This window comes from Cervus elaphus, chromosome 6 (genome assembly GCF_910594005.1).
Source record: "Cervus elaphus chromosome 6, mCerEla1.1, whole genome shotgun sequence".
NCBI lineage: Eukaryota > Metazoa > Chordata > Mammalia > Artiodactyla > Cervidae > Cervus > Cervus elaphus.
In genome coordinates, this window is record NC_057820.1 from 14,177,774 (window position 1) to 14,195,483 (window position 17,710).

At 51.2% G+C, this 17,710-nt stretch overlaps 1 pseudogene; it reads right to left on the reverse strand.

Moving 5' to 3' along the window:
• Positions 1-815: 815 nt before the first annotated feature.
• The window catches only part of LOC122696624, a 47,463-nt pseudogene continuing 30,568 nt past the window's right edge, over positions 816-17,710 (reverse strand).

Consider the following 17,710-nt stretch of genomic DNA (forward strand, 5'->3'; position numbering starts at 1 on the left):
TGTAATTGAGGAATATTCTACTGTGTACATGAGGCAGATTTGGTGTATCCAAGTATTACGGATGGACACTTGAGCGGTGTCCAGCTTTTGGCAACTGTGAACAATGCTTCCTTTAATTTGCATGAGATAGTTTCTGGTCAACATGTGGTTTTAATCCTTTGATCACAGACCTGAGAATGGATGTTACAGTTTTCTTGTCATTAATACTTTTTATATTAAATGTCCCCCATTTTATGTGGTGTGTGGTTTTCTTTCATCTCTTGGTGGCCTGGGCTGGGAGGCCTTCTTGCTTGGGAGGTGTGTCCCTGGTGCGGGTGAGGAGTCTGGGGTCATACACCAAGCTCGTTACTGAAGCTCCCTCACTTGGACCACGGGTTAAGACATGGTACAGTTGTGTCAGCAGCCCGAGTCTATCCTGTGAGGGCACCAGCACACAGTAGGGCCATGTTTAGCATTGGTGATCCTGATGGGAACCGACAGGGCCTGCAGGCAGGTGAATTTTGGTACCACTGTGGGCATTCCTGCTGTTTTAGAGGAACTTCCTGTTCCTCTAAAGGAACTTCCTGTCTTGCTTCTTGGAATGGAGGAGGAATTTTGAGCATCTATGTATCATTCATGACAGGAGGGGAGGGGAGAGAGAAGGCTGGCTCTAGTGTGCAGGGGAAGAAACAGATCCTTAATGCAATTTTTTATTTCAGAAACAACAAACACCCCGCATCCATCTATTTCCTGCCTTCGCCTACCAGATCGGCCACTGTTCCTGCTCAGCCTTCCACTTGGCTATTCTTCCTGGGGCCACAGAATCTGCCAAGGGCTCATCTCTCTTTAAAGTAAATGAAGAACGTCCAGATTTGCTTTGGATGGATGGTGATGGTGAAACTCCCTGAGCACAGTGAAGGATGCCTGGAGCTGTCTGAGAGGACAGAGATGATCTGTCCAGCGTTGCCCCTCGGAGCCACCTGCTTTCCCAGGTTGCCTCTTTCCAGCATCCGCCCACAACACTCTTCCTGATACACCCTGGCTTTCATGCTTCACCCTTGGGATGAAACCCATCTATCCATTCATCCATCCATCCTTCAGTCCAACCATTCATCTATCTCTTTGTCTAATCATACATACATTCATTCTAATTCACCTATCCAACCTCTGTCCATTCATCCATCGTCCATCCACCAAACCATCCATCTATCCACCACCAATCCATCCTCCTTACATCCATCCATTCATCCATCACATATCCATCCATACAACTTCAACCCACTCAACAATCCATCTTTTATCTTTTCTCCTTCCCTCCACTTCCTTCTATCCATCCATAAATTGCTCATCCATCTTCCTTATTTCCTGTCATCTGTCAATCCATCCATCATCCATCCATCACCCAATAATCCACGCATCCAGCATCCATCTACCTACCTTCCTTTCTTACAACCTTTTTTCCTATCAACCACCCTTCCATTCATCCATTTATCAAATATTGACTATGTATTTACCTATGTACCCAGACTATGTTATGTGCAGTAGACAAAGAAGAGACAAAGAGTCAGATCAAAATGAGGGGAAAGACAGAGCAAAGGAGGCACCTGACCCAAACCTGAGCCTGGGGGAGCTTGATTAGGAGTTGTCCAGATGTCCAAGGGCATTCCAAGAAGAAACAGCACAGTAAAGACTGAGAGCATGAATCAGGCTAAAGCTGTTTAGCTAGCTGGGGGGTGTGCAATGTAATGCACTGCACAGGAGACATCAGAACTTACTGAGGGTACACTTGCATTCTGGGCAGGATTGTAATCTTGGACATATCTGTAGGTGTGTGTGCATGCATGTGTGCGTGTGCACATACACACACACACACACACACACTCTCTGTGTGGAGTCCTGGCAAGTGGAGATTGAACTGAACCCTTCCTTAACCTACTGTGGTAGATTCAAGAAGGCTTAGACTCAGAGGAGAGCAGCGTGTTCAAGGTCACACAGGCCTTAGGGGGCAGAGTTGGGATCTGAGCCAGCTCTGTCCAGCTCCCGAGCCCAGGTGAGGGGCAGGAAGGGAATCCCGGGGTAGGGGGCGGCCTGAACCAGGGATGCACAAACCTCTGAGGTGGCAAGTTTCCTGAGTTGGCCATCTCCAGCAGTGCAGTGTGCTCACGTCCCAGGTCCCTGTGAGAGAGCGCTCCTCCATGGATACCACGGAACCCAGACCCCGCAGTGCGGACTGCAGGACAGGAACACGGGGAAGGATGAGCACCCAGCCCCAGATCTGAGCAGAGGACAAAACAGCAGCAGGCACGGAAACACCCAGGCCCAGGGCATAACATCTTCCTGCTTGTCATTCTCAGAGTAAATCTCCACATAAAGAACAGCAGCCCCATTAAATAGATGAAGAAACTGAGGCCAGGGAGGCGCATTCTCCCCAGGGGGGCTGAGCTGGATGAGCATGCCCAGGAGGTGGCAGGCACTTAGAACTGCTCTCATCACTGAGCCCCTCCTCCCGGAGATGCTCAGATGGTGTCCTGTATGCCCCTGGGATGCAGTCAATCTTGGATATCCATCCAGTTTTCCCCAAAATGCATTGACTGTGCAAAGAGGGAAGGCAGGGTGGTCATTCTGACCCTGCCCTGGAAAGGACAGTCTGCTGACCTCACGGCTGGGGGTTGTTCTGCAGGAGCTTCCCTGTGCTTCCCTCCTCCCTCTTTGGCAGGAGAAAGCGTGGAGGGTGAGGCTCTGCTGCTGCTACCATCCCCCCTCTGCCCCCCTCCCCCGCCTATACATCTGCTTCTGAGGCTGGTACCAGCTCGTGAGCAAGAAGTGACAAGTAGGAAGAAGCAAAGCCAGCACGCTGGTGAAGGTCGGGTGGGAAGATGAAGTTGGCCTTGTCTCTGATGAAAGTGGGCCAAGGAAAGAGACCATCCCCCACCCCTGTCTCCATGGTAAGAGCTGTGAAAGGGGGACATTGGGAAGGCACCATAGCGTTGGCTCCAGGTTGGGTTGTTGGGATTCTCCCAGATCGCATTGAGGACACGGGTATCAATGAAACCAAGGCAACAACAGAGAGAGTTACAGAAATTCCCTGTGAGTAGGGGATGAGTAGAGAGCTCAGAGCTCCATAAGGAGTGCAGACTGGAAAGAAATGAGGTGTCTTCAAGTATCTTCTGCGGAAAGGATGTGGCTGGGCTGTGCAGTAAGAGCCTTATCTGGTGGGGGGTGGGGCGTCAGAGGGTGATACTGGGGTTGGAGGGTGATGTTGGGGTCCAGAGGGGAAGGAGGACAGAGGTTGGAGTCTGGGCACAGAGATATCCATCCGCCCCCAGAGTGCCAGGCACCTATGTGTACACCATCACCCAAAACCTCTCAGCATCCCTGTGGACAAAGACTCTGACCTCCCTATTTACAGATGAGGAGACTGAGGCTCAGAGCCCAGAGGTCTAGACACCCAGCAGAGATGCCTGGACTTTCACCTTGGACTGTGTGACTCTGATCACCTACCAGGAAGTCTGTTCAAAATTTCCTTCTTTCTTTCTTTCTTTTTTTTGATCACTCAATGCTATTTGTGTTGTATAAAAAGATTTAGTGTCCCCTGGTAATGGTAAAGAATCTGCCTGCAATTCAGCAGTCCTGGGTTCGATCACTGGGTTGGGAAGATCCCCTGGAGGAGGGCATGGCAACCCACTCCTGTATTCTTGCCTGGAGAATCCCATGGACAGAGGAGCCTGGCGGGCTACAGTCCGTGGGGTCGCAAAGAGTCAGACACGACTGAGCAACAAACGCTTTCCCTTTTCATAACGATTTACCACGAGAATAAAGGAGAAAACAAACAAAACACATGCATGTTGGAATCACTGAAAAATCAAGAAGACCAGGAAGAGAGAGGAAGTGGCGGAGGGGTGCCCTGATGCCCCCCGACACCGACCCTCACTCCCTTTCATGACAGTCCTGATGCATGTCTTTGCCAAGGTGGCATCTGTGTCAGGATCGTCACACTTGGGCTTTGCCAGCCTTGTGTGCATCTGCTTGTGCATCCTGACTCAGTGATCTGGGAGCAGGACGCGGGGTGGGGCAGGGTACCTGCAGATTCACCGTCACAGGCTGAGACTGGACAGCACAGACTGTCCTCGTCCACCTGGAACAGATGGTGGAGCCGCAGCAGGACTTGGTGGAGCTCTGCCTTGGCATCTCCTTGATTGTCTTGGGGGCAGAAGGAAGGTGGCAGTAAGGACCCCTGACCGTGCCTGGTACTTTACACCTCCTGTTCACATCTTCAACCTCCCTAAGAAGCAGCTAACATGGTGCTTGCTTGACACCAAAGAAACCAGAGCTCAGAGAGGGGTGGGCACTTGCCCGAGGCCACACAGCTGGTATGGGAGGAAGAAGGAGGAGGGAGAATTCCAACCCAGACTCAGGCAATGTTAAGGCTTCCCACCACCCACACAGGGACAGATGCCAATGTCTGGAAAGTCTTCGTTCTCATTCACTTTATGATCATCATTGGTCCTGTCCTACAACCTTCCAGTTCTCTGGAACACACTCTCTGTCTTGGCCCCTGTGAAGGATCTCCTTCACAAGCCCAAGGCTGACCCAACCATGAGCAAAGCTTTTTCCCGCCTCTGAGATGAGGAAGCATGGGTTGTAATACTGCATCCATCTGCTGGGTCCCTGATGGCCACATGAGAAGGACTTCCCTGCTGACCGCCCCCCACCCCCGGATATATGGCATAAGGGCAAAATAACCTTGTGTTCTCTTTGGACTGCGAGAATTTGGGTTCCTTGTTACTGCAGCATAGGAGGCTTGCAAAACCTCTTCTCTGCCTTCCTAGTTGAGGTGCTTACAGATTGCAGCTCTAGAAACAGACAAGGTCTTCTGGCTCCCTAAAAGGATGATGCGATGATGGTGGTGGTGATTATGGTGTTGATGGTGATGATGATGAAGATATGGTTGTGATGAAGATGGTGATTGAGATTTGGGATTCTAATGGTCTAGGGAGGCAGGGGACCCTCACACCACCCACTGATGCTCCCCAGAGTTGGCCCCAACTCACTTCTCTTTAGGAGAAAGGATTTGCTTGGTCCAGCCCCTTTTCCTCCTCTTAGGTACAAGCTGCCTCCATGAGGCATGCTCTCAGTGGGCTTGGCAACACACACAGGTCTATAGGGCAGGCTCTACCATGCCAGGGGTTCCCCCCTTCTCTTCTGTGACACATGGAGCAACGCCCTAGAGGTCAGTGTTAGGAAGTCACCTGTCTGCAGGATTGAGTCACAGCCTCCAATGCCCACTTTATTAGCCACAAAGATGGTATTTGACCTCTGCCTCTTCCTTTCCCTCTTGCTTGTCATCCTGCAGACCTTACACTGGAGTGTGCCAGCCCTCAGAGGGTCTTGGGAAAAGGGGGTGGGGGGTGGTGGCTGAGGCATGGTCAGCCCCACTTTTGAGATGCTCAGAATGTAAATAGTAGTTCAGTCGCTCAGTCATGTCTGACTCTTTGCGACCCCATGGACTGCAGCACACCAGGCCTCCCTGTTCATCACCAACTCCCGGGGTCCATCCAAACCCATGTCCATTGAGTCAGTGATGCCATCCAACCATCTCATCCTCTGTCGTCCCCTTCTCCTCCTGCCTTCAATCTTTCCCAGCATCAGGGTCTTTTCAAATGAGCTGGTTCTTTTCCTCAGGTGGCCAAAGTATTAGAGTTTCAACTTCGGCATCAGTCCTTCCAATGAATATTCAGGACTGATTTCCTTTAGGGTGGACTGGTTGGATCTCCTTGCAGTCCAAGGGACTCTCAAGAGTTTTCTCCAACACCACAGTTCAAAAGCATCAATTCTTCGGCGCTCAGCTTTCTTTACAGCCCAACTCTCCCATCCATACATGACTGCTGGAAAAACCATAGCTTTGACTAGATGGAACTTTATTGGCAAGAGCGTGAAGGGGCAGATAAGGAGCACTGGGGGCTTTGACAATATGATGAGCTGCTTCCTGGCAGTTGCTTCCTCTACCAGGAGGTCCTCCCAGATGCCCTGCTGGGGGCTCCCCTCTGTACACGGTCATTGCGGTCTAGATGGCATCCAGGCCCACCTGTCCCTGGCTTGCTGAGTGACCTGCCTCTCAGTGGGCCTCCATCTCCTCATTTGGCAGATAGGGAAACCGGGTGACCTCACAAAGCCTGGATGACTCTGGGGAGAGCGCCTTTGTCTGGTGAGGGGCTCGAGGACCTGGTTGACATGTGATGACGGAGTGAGTCTGGACGCCTGAACACCTGCCTCACCTTTCCGAAGATTCTGCACGTGCTTCGTGTGGTTTGAGTTGTACGTCCAGCCTGGGGTGCTGAGGATCTGCAGGTGGGTGCTTGGGGGCAGCGTCATAGCCTCTTGCTGCTGGGGGTGAGGGTGAATCCCAGCTGTCTCTGCAAGGCAGATGGATGGAAGGAGAGGGTTTGGGCCAAACGTTTCCTCCTGGCATTCAGAGCTCTGCACAGCAAGTCACCCATTTCATTCAGTCTCACACCCCTCCCACCTGTGACCCACACCACAGGCAGCCTGAAGCATCTGTTGTTGAAAATGCCTCAAACCACCTTGAATCTCCAGTGTGGCCATTTAAAATTACAAATGAAGAGACAAGGCCCAGAGAGGGAACTTCATTTCTTCGAGATCACACAGGAAGTTAGCTTAGATCTCTCTTTGCTGTTCAAGGTCTGGGATGTCAGCTCCCCTTGTTTGTCATCTATTGCTATCTCCGCTCAGAGGGACCTCAGCTCTCCTCTTTCTAGCAATCGCTCTGTTCAACTCTGGGCTCCGGCTAGAGTTGCTGGCGCCTCACAATACCTCAGGCCACAGTGATTGGTCAGGCTTGGATCATGTGATTTGATCAGGACCAGATTCTTTCCCTAGGATCTCTGCTTTTGGGACCTGAGTCTCAATTCCTTTTGGGTAGGGGAGACCCACAGCCCTAGAGCTGTTCCCAACCAGGTCCCAGACTGGAGGAGAAAGAAGGTCTGTCTGCAGACAGAGGGAAGCTCAAGCGACGGAAGGAAGAGGAGTGGTTTCATGAAGGGTGCAGCACCCAAGGCACAATTACACCCCAGCCCCTCTCTGGGGTGCATTGGCCTCTTAATAACATCTCCTTGTGGCTCAGACAGATCAGCTTCAGTCTCTCTCATGTGCCACCAGAGGAGCCCAGAGTGGGACCCATGGATGGAGCTGGCCACAGCCATGGAACTTGCTCACCATGGCAACATCTGCTTTGCGGGAATGGCTCCCAGCTGCCAGGAAGGAACCACTGACTGACCTAGGAGCAGACCCCACTCTGCTGGCCCATCATGTCCCCTCTCCTTGGAAGCTGTCCCTGGACCTGGAGGTGGCCGGGCCGGCAGCTCTTGCCAGTCCTGGGAGAGATGGACATGAACACCTGCTCCCGAGAGGCCCTGAGCTGCCGTGCCTCCCTCCTGCCCTGCCCTCTTCTCCAGCTCCTCTCTTCATCCCAGGAGCTTCTCTGGGCCTGGCTGCCTCTTTACGGCCACAAGAGAGCATCAGCTGATTTCCCTTGAAGTTGACTGCTGAACTCCACTTGGTGTCAGGGCAACCTCCACCAGACCTACAGGGCACCAGGCCCTCTCTTCGGCAGCACTGTCTCTCCATCCTAAACCTGTATCCGCATGATTTGGTTCCCCAGGACAGCCCCTGAAGAATCCTTCAGGGGAGGGTCTGGCTCTAACGCGGGTACAACTTGTAGCATGCAACAGGCCGTCAGTAAATGACTCAAATGAGCCAGCTACAGTCCACCTGCCTGCTAATGCCCTGGGAAGGTTTGGCCTAAAACTCAAACAAACTGAAAAGTGAAAGTGTTCATCATTCAGTCGTGTTTGACTTTTTGAGACCTCGTGGACTGTAGTCCACCAGGCTCCTCTGTCCATGGGATTCTCCAGGAAAGAATACTGGAGTGGGCTGCAATTCCCTTCTCCAGGGGATCTTCCTGACCCAGGGATCAAACCCAGGTCTCCCACACTGCAGGCATATTCTTTATCATCTGAGCCACTAGGGAACACATAAAACTCAAAGAAGGAGAATCTTAAAAGCACATCCTAATTAAACCTCCTTCAACCGAATAGAAACTCAAAACAGTTGAATGATTACAGGAAAAACTTGGAAAATTGTGGGTTTGGCTCCAACCACTGCAATAAAGTAAATATTGCAATAAAGCCAGTCACAAATTTCTTGATTTTCCAGTCTGTATAAAATTTACATTTACACTGTATTATAGTCTATTAAGTGTGTAATACCATTATGTCTAAAAAATGTATAAAACTTATTTTTAAAATTTGACTGTGTGGATCACAAAAAACTGGAAAATTCTTCAAGAGATGGGAATACCAGACCACCTGACCTACTTCCTACCTCATATAGAAATCTATATGCAGTTCAAGAAGCAACAGTTAGAACTGGACATGGAATAACAGACTGGTTCCAAATCGGGAAAGGAGTACGTCAAGGATGTATATTGTCACCCTGCTTGTTTAACTTATTTGCAGAGAACATCATGAGAAATGCTGGACTGGATGAAACACAAGCTAGAATCAAGATTGCCGGGAGAAATATCAATAACCTCAGATATGCAGATGACACCACACTTATGGCAGAAAGCAAAGACCTAAAGAGCCTCTTGATGAAAGTGAAAGAAGAGAGTGAAAAAGTTGCCTTAAAACTCAACATTCATCCAGGAGTTGGCGATATACAGTGAAGCCTGGTGTGCTGCAGTCTGTGGGGTAGCAAAGAGTCGGACATGACTAAGCGACTGAACTGAACTGAACCGAACCAGACCAGTACCTTTGTTAAACTGATGAATCCACACTGACACATACTAATTATGTGTACATAATCAGTCTGTACATTACATTTTACTCCTGGTGTTTACATATTCTATGAATTTGGGAAAATGTATAATAACATGTACCCATTATTATAATATCATACAAAGTATTTTCACTGCCCTAAAAATTTTCTGCGCTCTGTCCATTCATCCTTCCCTCCTCAACCCAGATCTTCTTATAGTTTCCTTTCTAGAATGTCATCTGGTTGGAATCCTACAGTGTGTAGTGTTTTCAGATTTGCTTCCTTTATTTAGCAATATGCATATTTATTGCCTACATATATTTTCATGGCTTAATAGCTTGTTTTTAGCACTGAATAATATTCCATTACCTGCATGTACCAGTTTATTTATTAATTCACCCACTGAAGGACATCTTAATTGTTTCCAGCTTTTGACAATTATAAATAAAGCTGCAATAAGCATAAGGTTAAAAAAAAACTCAACATTCAGAAAACTAAGCTCATGGCATCTGGTCCCATCACTTCATGGGAAATAGATGGGAAACAGTGGAAACAGTGAGACTTTATTTTCTTGGGCTCTAAAATCACTGTAGATGGTGACTGCACCCATTAAATTAAAAGACGCATACTCCTCGGAAGAAAAGTTATGACCAACCTAGACAGCATATTAAAAAGCAGAGACATTACTTTGCCAACAAAGGTCCATCTAATCAAAGCTATCATTTTTTCAGGAATCATGTATGGATGTGAGAGTTGGACTTTAAAGAAAACTGAGTGCTGAAGAATTGACGGTTTTGAACTGTGGTTTTGGAGAAGACTCTTGAGAGTCCCTTGGACTGCAAGGAGTTCCAACCAGTCCACCCTAAAGGTGGACTGAATATTCATTGGATGGACTGATGCTGAAACTGAAGCTCCAATACTTTGGCCACCTGATGCAAAGAACCAACTCATTGGAAAAGACCCTGATGCTGGGAAAGATTGAAGGAAGGAAGAGAAGGGGACAACAGAGAATGAGATGGTTGGATGGCATCACCGACTCTATGGACATGCATTTGAGTAAACTCCGGGAGTTGGTGATGGACAGGGAGGCCTGGCGTGCTGCAGTCCATGGGGTCGCAAGGAGTCAGACACGACTGAGTGACTGAAATGAACTGACTAAAAACGATAATATCTCCTCTGAGTTTTCTTTGGGTTGTAATCTTTTCACAATAACAGTATCAAAGGTTATTAATTCCAGGTCCCCATAATAAATATAATAATAATGAAAAAGTTTGAGATATTTTAAGAATTAGAAAAATGTGACACATGGATGTGAACTGAGCAAATACTATTGGAAGAACAGTGCAGATGGACTTGCTCCATGCACAGTTGTCACAAATCTTCAATTTGTTAAAAAAAAAGCAATATCTTCAAAGCTCTGTAAAGGGAAGCATATAAATTGAGGTATGCCTGTAGTGAGAATGATCAACCCATATATTGTATTTAGGTCTTTAAAGACTTCTCCATAGCAGCATCTTTAAATGGAGTCATTGTTTAATGCATTTCATGTTCACCTATTTCAATAAAGATATCAAACTGTAGGGATGTTTATCTACAGAAGTCTCAGTGGAGACAACTCATATACCTTGCAAATCAGAACATGGAATTAGAATCACCCTCACCTGTTGACAGAATATCTGGATTTAGATAAAACTCTTCTTTTAAATAAAGAAGTCTTGAAATAACTTGATGATATACGTCATATTAAGAAAGAGAAAGGTGCATCAGGGGAGAAAATGGAGGAGAATCAGGGAAAAGATGTACAGAGCGATACGGGTGAGTCCCAAATCTACACTTACTAGCTGTATGATCTTAAATCATTGAACCTCTTTGAACCTCAGTTTGTCCATATTTAAAATGAAAGACTTGAATCTGAGGTTCCTGAGGTCCCCTCCTGCCCCAAAGTAGCTCAGATTCATGGGGGCACCAGCTGATTTCCATCCCTGGCCAGGTCGGCTCACCCCGGGGCAGGGATGACAGATGCTCCAAAAGGAGGCCCTCTTACCGCTCAGGTCTGGAATCAGCACGACGGGCCTGTGCTGCAGCGCCACCCCGCTCCTCGGGCCGAGGTCCCTGGTGAGGGTCCGGGGTCCCAGCAGGAGCCAGAGCACCGGGTGGACAACCGAGGTGTCGTTCAGTGTGAGGTCGTCCGATGAGTTCCCTTGTTTGTTGTTCCACAACCGCTGATGGAGCATGACCTGCGGGGAAGAGTCATCTGACAGGCCCCGCCTGGCCCCTGGCGGGCCCGTGGTGACCAGAGGGGCCTCCTCCTACCTCCATCTGCCCGCTCCCTTGACTGGAGACGCCGTGCGCCTGCTCCGACAGCAGCACCAGCCTGCTCTGCCTGTCCTGGATGAAGGCCGACTGAGTCATGGGGTAGTAATTCTGTGGACAGAAATATTGCCAGACGGGTGGTCATGGTCATGGTCATGGCCGGGTGGGCCACCTGATCAGGCATCTCCCTCAGGCCCCCACCAGCCTCCCCACAGGCACAGTGGCAGCTCAGGGCGGCCCTGGTAGTAGCAGGGAGGGGCTCTGACTTGTGAGATGGACGCCCTGGGATTCAAATCCAGCTCCACTGCTTCTTGACCTTATGAGCTGGGGGACTCAGGCTGCCCAAGCCTCAGTTTCAGTTCAGTTCAGTCCAGTTCAGTCGCTCAGTCGTGTCCAACTCTTTGCGACCCCATGAACCACAGCACGCCAGGCCTCCCTGTCCATCACCTCAGTTTACCCACCTGTAAAAGGGGCTCCCAAACCACCCCTGAGAAACTGTGGCAGGAAGGGAATGAAGGCTTGGGTGTCAGTCCAGTCTGAGATAGGCTAATGGTTGCCCGATAGTAAAGGGCTCAAGCTTGGGCTGGAAAGCGGTCACACAGTCCACACCCTTTGCTCTGTTGGAGCAACATGTCCTGTGCCGAGGGCCTTGGACTCTCTGGAGCCCAGGCCACAGGGGGTGAGAACCAGCCAACAGGGATGAGAGGGACCAGAAACTCAAGAAAGGCAGAGCAGGGAGGGGCCACATTCTCCACTGGAAGGAGGAAGAACTAACTTGGATTGAGGCTCACAAGGTGCCCAGCCTGGCACTGCTCCTGGATCATCCCAGCTGATCACACAGTGCTGGGGGGAGGTTACCCCCTTTCCCAGGAGAGCACCGAGGCCCAGGGAGGCCGAGGGACTTGTCCCAGATCACGCTGCTGGGGTCAGAGCATCTCAGAGCTGGACTGATTGCAGAAATCAGCCTGTGCTCACGTTTCCCAGGCAACCAGGCAGTAGCCCGCCTAAGAGCAGCAAAGGAGGGTCACAGCCGCCCAGGCCTGGACAGGCACCTGCATCTGCTTCATCCTCAGAGCAATCCCAGCGGGTCAGTCATCTGACAGAAGAGGACACGCCGTGCCCACAGTGGACCTCAGGGACTTTCCTCATATGTGGGGGCCCAGAGCTCTGACCCCAGGTCTGAACAAGCCTGGGTCTCAGCCCCTAACGGCACACGTGGGCGACAGAGGTTCTGGGAGATGCTCTGGAAGCCTCTGCTGCTGGAGCTAAAGGGGTGTCTCCAGCCTCTGGAGAGAGGCTGCCTCTCAGGTCTGTGGTCACTGCTCCCATGAGGCACCACAGGACGTACCCGAGCGATGGTGTTCGCCTTGTACTCCTTGTAGGCTCTGCGCTGCATCTGGTACCCATTGTTGTCGGAGTAGAGGACCCGGCCGGTGTTGAGATTGGTGCTGGTCCTCAAGATGGCCTCGCAGTTCAGCTCCAAGGGGCCCACCCTGTACTCCTGCTCTAGGCGATGACACAGCAGCTCCCCGTCAGCGCCCGGGGGCCCGCGGGCCAGCCGGGAGTAGATGGTGTACGTGGGGTCACTGTCATTCCCCGTTCTGGAGGAGGAGCGGAAGAGATACGTCAAGCTGGGGGAGACTTCCGGATGCCAGTCCCTCGTCCTTCCCTACCTTCATCTCCTCCTGTTTCCCCCCTCCCTCCTTCCGTGGGCAGAGGGGCTTCTTGGACAAAAAACAGGAGGAGCCCCCCTTCCCTGAAGGCACAGAGCATCTGGCCAGGCCTGGGTGGCTTGTTTCTCTTCTGTTAATGAAAACACAAGAACTGCTCTGGTGTGTAACGTCATTACCACCACGGGCTACTGTCCCACCTCTGGACTTAGATGCCAGCAAGATGATACAGCACAGGCAAGCCCAGCCGGGACTGCAGAGGCTGGACCATCTCATGTCTGCACCGAACTTTCATTGAGGAAGGGCCACGTGTGAGCACAGGTCCAGGAGCTGGGTGTCTGGAGCAGAGACATTTCCGCATTCACCTGCCCACGAGCACCCACCGGCGCTGGGCACAACCAGAGGGGCCGGCCTCACTGTAGAAGTATTGCCGGATCTCAGTCACGAGCTCGCCCTGGACGATCATTCCCACAGTCTCCCACACTGGCTTCGCGGTTTCATTGGATGTAAACACATAGTTATCGGAAATGGGTCCCTGATCCTCATCACCATTCACCTCATACTCCATGAACTGCTGGGTCACTTGTATGGTTTGGTTATTCTGCCTGCAGTGGTGGGAAAGAGAAAAGAGCGTTATTCTCTTGTTAATGGCCCAACCCTCTGATGGGAGCCAGGCTCACAAGCCTCTATACACACACCAGCCTGGAACCAGGAGTGAACAGAAGTGACCTCTGTAGAAGCTGGGTGGCATATCTGTCGATGCAACATTACTGAGCCCTCAAGAGGAATGAGGTTCTCATCCATGCTGCCCTGTGGGTGAATCTTGGAAATGTGATGCTATATGAGAGAAACCAGTCTCCAAAGGATCCCAGGTGGTGTGATGCCATTGCAGGAAATGCCCACAGAGGCAAATCCGGAGAGACAGAAAGGAGATTCCAATAGCCAGGGCCCTGGGGGAGGTGGAAGTGGGGACTATGGGGATTCTTTTTGGAGGTGATGGAAATATCTGAAAACTGGAGTTTCCTGCACACCTCTGTGAAAACAGGAAACAGCACAGACACGTATGGTGTAACATGGTGACTTGTATGCTATGTGAAATATATCAACACGCTTGTCATATATGAAAGAACAAAGGCCCTCCTCCAGCAAACTGGGCCTGGGGTGGTCTGTGCACATAGTTGCTGCCCCCCTCAGGCTTTTGCACAGGCAGATCCTTCTAAGGAACCACTATCCGCTCGTCTGACCCACGGATTCCCTCCAGACTTCAAGGCCGCAGGCCTGGCTCTGGGGGTCTCGTCCCTGCCAAGCCTCCTCTCAGCCACCCTCTGTCTATTCCAACAGGCTTCCCTCTCTGGCTGTGTGGCAGGTGCTGGCTGTACCCTTCCTGGGGGGTGAGGGAGCCCAGTAAGAAGCACACCTTCCCTCACCTGAGCCCAAAGCACCTGAAGACACACCGGGGTCAGGCAGATGGACAGCAGGATGCTCCTGGGAAGGGCTGTGCAGGAATGTGGCTTGGGCGTGGGGCACCCATGGGTGGGCAGAAAGGGATGGGGAGCTGGAGCCGGCCCTTCAGGGCATTCCAGAAGGGGCGTGGGGCCTGAGTGATGACGGAGCCCAAAGCCGGCCTGCAGGCTTCCCCTTTCCCTGCCTGACCAAGGAAAGAGGCTCACATGTGCTGGGGTTGTACCCCATTTCTGCTGCTCCCCCACACCCTCTGCTGACCTCTCATGCTGGATCCTGTGGGTCCTGGTTGCTTTTGTGGCCCAGCCTAGACTCACACAACCTAGAAGTGAAGCTGGCTACACAGCAAGGATCTTCACGACCATCACATCCTTGCCATGCCAGTGAGGAAATGAAGAGGCAGGTGGGGTATTACCTGCCCAGCTCCCAGGACCCTCCTGGCCTCAGAGGCAGCAATGGCTGCACCTCACCTCTCCCAGATGCTGTCCATCAGGTTGCTGTCCTTGTCCAGGTACACGGTGTAGCAGTCATTCTCCACGTGCACCAGGCGCCTGACCACGCTTGAGTCATGTCTCCTGGGCCTGCGGCCAAACTGCTTGGTGTTGGCCATCATGGCCTCATTCTCCTGAGTGTCCTCCTTGGCCCTCCTGCTGGGCTTGATGACATAATACTGGTAACTGAGTCCTGGGATGGTGGTCAGCACAAGCAGGTCATAGACAGATGGCATCTCCTTTGAGTTCTGAACCTGCAAGGCCAGAGGGACAGGATCACATGATGGATGTCACATGGGGGGAAGACATCTCAGTCTCCTTAGCAACCCTGGGCTTACACACCTCCTGGATGGCGTGCTTGCTCCCCATGGGGGCAGCAGGGTCATCCATCATTGGGCTGATCTGGACTCCCCTCCTGCATCCTTTCTGCTCAACAGGGTCCTAGCCCAGCCCCTTTCCCCTCCTCCTTCCCTTCTCCTTTGGGGCTGAAAAAGCAACGTCCCTTCTTCCCAACTCTCCCTGCTGTTTCCTGCCTCTGAGCGTTTGCTCACGCTGTTCCCTCGACCCGGAGGGCCTCCCCTTTGGAGGGAGCTCTCTTGTCTCTTCATCCTCCAATTTCCCGGAGGAGGGAGGTTTTCAGGTCATCCCTCCAGGATTTTCCTTATCTCCAAGTTATCTGATTTAGGGACGGGATGAGGACTCTGGGTCCATGCAGGGAGGCCCCTGACTCTTTGGGGAACAGGTGCCATCTCTGGGCTTCTGTTGGGGGTTTTGTGGTAAGGCGGGGGGCTATTAGCAAATTTATGTGGCTCCTTATAAGATAGACTGGGACCGGGCCCCCTTGCTTCAGTGCTGCAATGCTTGGACACGCCTCTCCTCGAGCAACAAAATGCAAAGAAATTGTATGGGACTAAAAAGAACCACATGTATGCGCAGTTGAGGGCAAATTCTGGACAAAAGATTAAAAAAAAAAAAACCTAAAAAACTTAACTGCCACTTTTTTTAAAAGAGTCTGGAGCAAAAGCAGGGGTCAGATCAAAAGCATGGACCCTGCATACACCACCACCTAAGGAGTGGGCAAACACCTCAGCCACCTCTCCAACCCAACTAGTGGGCCCACCCCTGCCCTCACCCCATACAAAGAACCAGCTCCCCTCTTGGAGAATAAGCAAGCAAGGGAAACTGTTGTTGTTTTCACCCTGCCCCCATGCTGCCACAGGGGCCCCAATAAAGCCTTGCCTGAATTTCTTGGTCTGGGCTCTGATCAACTTCTATTATTTAAAAATGCCAAGTACCCTGGTCAGCGAGGCTTCCCTGGTGACTCAGATGGTAAAGAATCGGCCTGCAATGTTGGAGACCCGGGTTCAGTCCCTGGGTCAGGAAGATTCCCCTGGAGAAGGAAATGACAACCCACTCCAGTATTCTTGCCTGGAGAACCCCATGGCTAGAGGATCCTGGCAGGCTAAAGTCCATGGACTCACAAAGAGTCAGACACAACTGAGCAACTAACATATTCACCCTGGTCAGTAATAGACCCTCCAACACGGCCTTTCTGTGAACAAAAGCAAGCATCTTGTCCCCACCCATAACCCCTAAACCTGTCCTGAAGCTTTTCCTCCACTATGGTCATCATGGGCCACATTCTCTACCTTCTTATTTTGTTCCTGTCTGGATCCCCCTGCTAGAATATGAGCCCCCAGGGGGCACAGACTTTTGTTGGCTTGGTAATTAGAATTTCTCCAGCACCTAGATTAAGGCCTGACACAGAGTAGGTGTTCAGTCATCCTTAAGTGTGTTTACTCTTAGTGGGTTTCGCCTTTGGTTGAGGAGGAGGGTGTTATGTGTTCAGTCTGCTCAAACCAACACCCATCAATGTCAGAGGAACCCTTCCTCTCGGTCTCAGCTAAGGACTACTGTCTGGACTGCTAGGTCCTCACTTCATGCCTCAACTGTCCAGTTCTGTGTCTGTTTCCTGAATCCATGGGGTCTCCGGTGTCCAGGGGCCCAGAGTGGGCATTCAGGAGTGTTTGCTGAAAGGTTGCTGATGGCAGAACCTCTTCCACCTCCCCAAGGAAGAGTTGGCTGGGTGACAAATAGGGTGCTGTCTGAGACCACATCCAGCTCCAGGTTTTGGGAGGAGATGGGGTGGGACCACCCACTCATACTGGATGAGGGTTTAAGGAATTTGCCCCCAGCCCCTAACAAAGCACTTCTATAAAGATCCACTTGTAAGACTCTGCATGGATTTTCCTATACAAAGTGGGAATTTTGATAATACTACGAAAGTGAAAGTGTTAGTTGCTCACTTGTGTCCAACTGTAGCCCACCAGTTTCCTCTGTCCGTGGGATTCTCCAGCCAAGAATGCTGGAGTGTGTTGCCATTTCCTTCTCCAAGGAATCTTCCCAGGGATCAAACCCAGGTCTCCAGCACAGAAAGCACATTCTTTACCACATGAGCCACAAGGGAAGCCCTTATAATATTATATATAGTCCTATATGGGGGGATGCCACCCATGCAGCCCACACCAGGAGACCTCCCAGCTTGGGGACGGTAGAAGTGATTTCAGGCCAAATCAGATGCCCAAAGCCTAGGATCAGTGCCCTGGGTGGATCCCACCGACCTTGAGGACAATGTCCTCATAGTGACAGTGGGGTTGTCATTGCTCACTAAAATGGCCCCCACTTCTCGGGGGTCCCTGCCTAGAACAGAGGCAGCAATCACAAGTGCAACTGAGACAGGATTCCTGCCCATACCTGTGCAGGCACGGGGTGGCCTGACTCATCTGTGACGCTGACCTCGGGGAAGTCCACAGTCAGGGTGACGATGGGGGTGACTGTCCAGGCCAGGGGGTTGTAGATCACGGCAAGGAATCCCCCAGGCTCAAGACCTGCACACACACAAGAGGTTTACTTGCTGCCATGGGACACACTCCGCACACCTGGGTGTCCCTTGGAACAAGG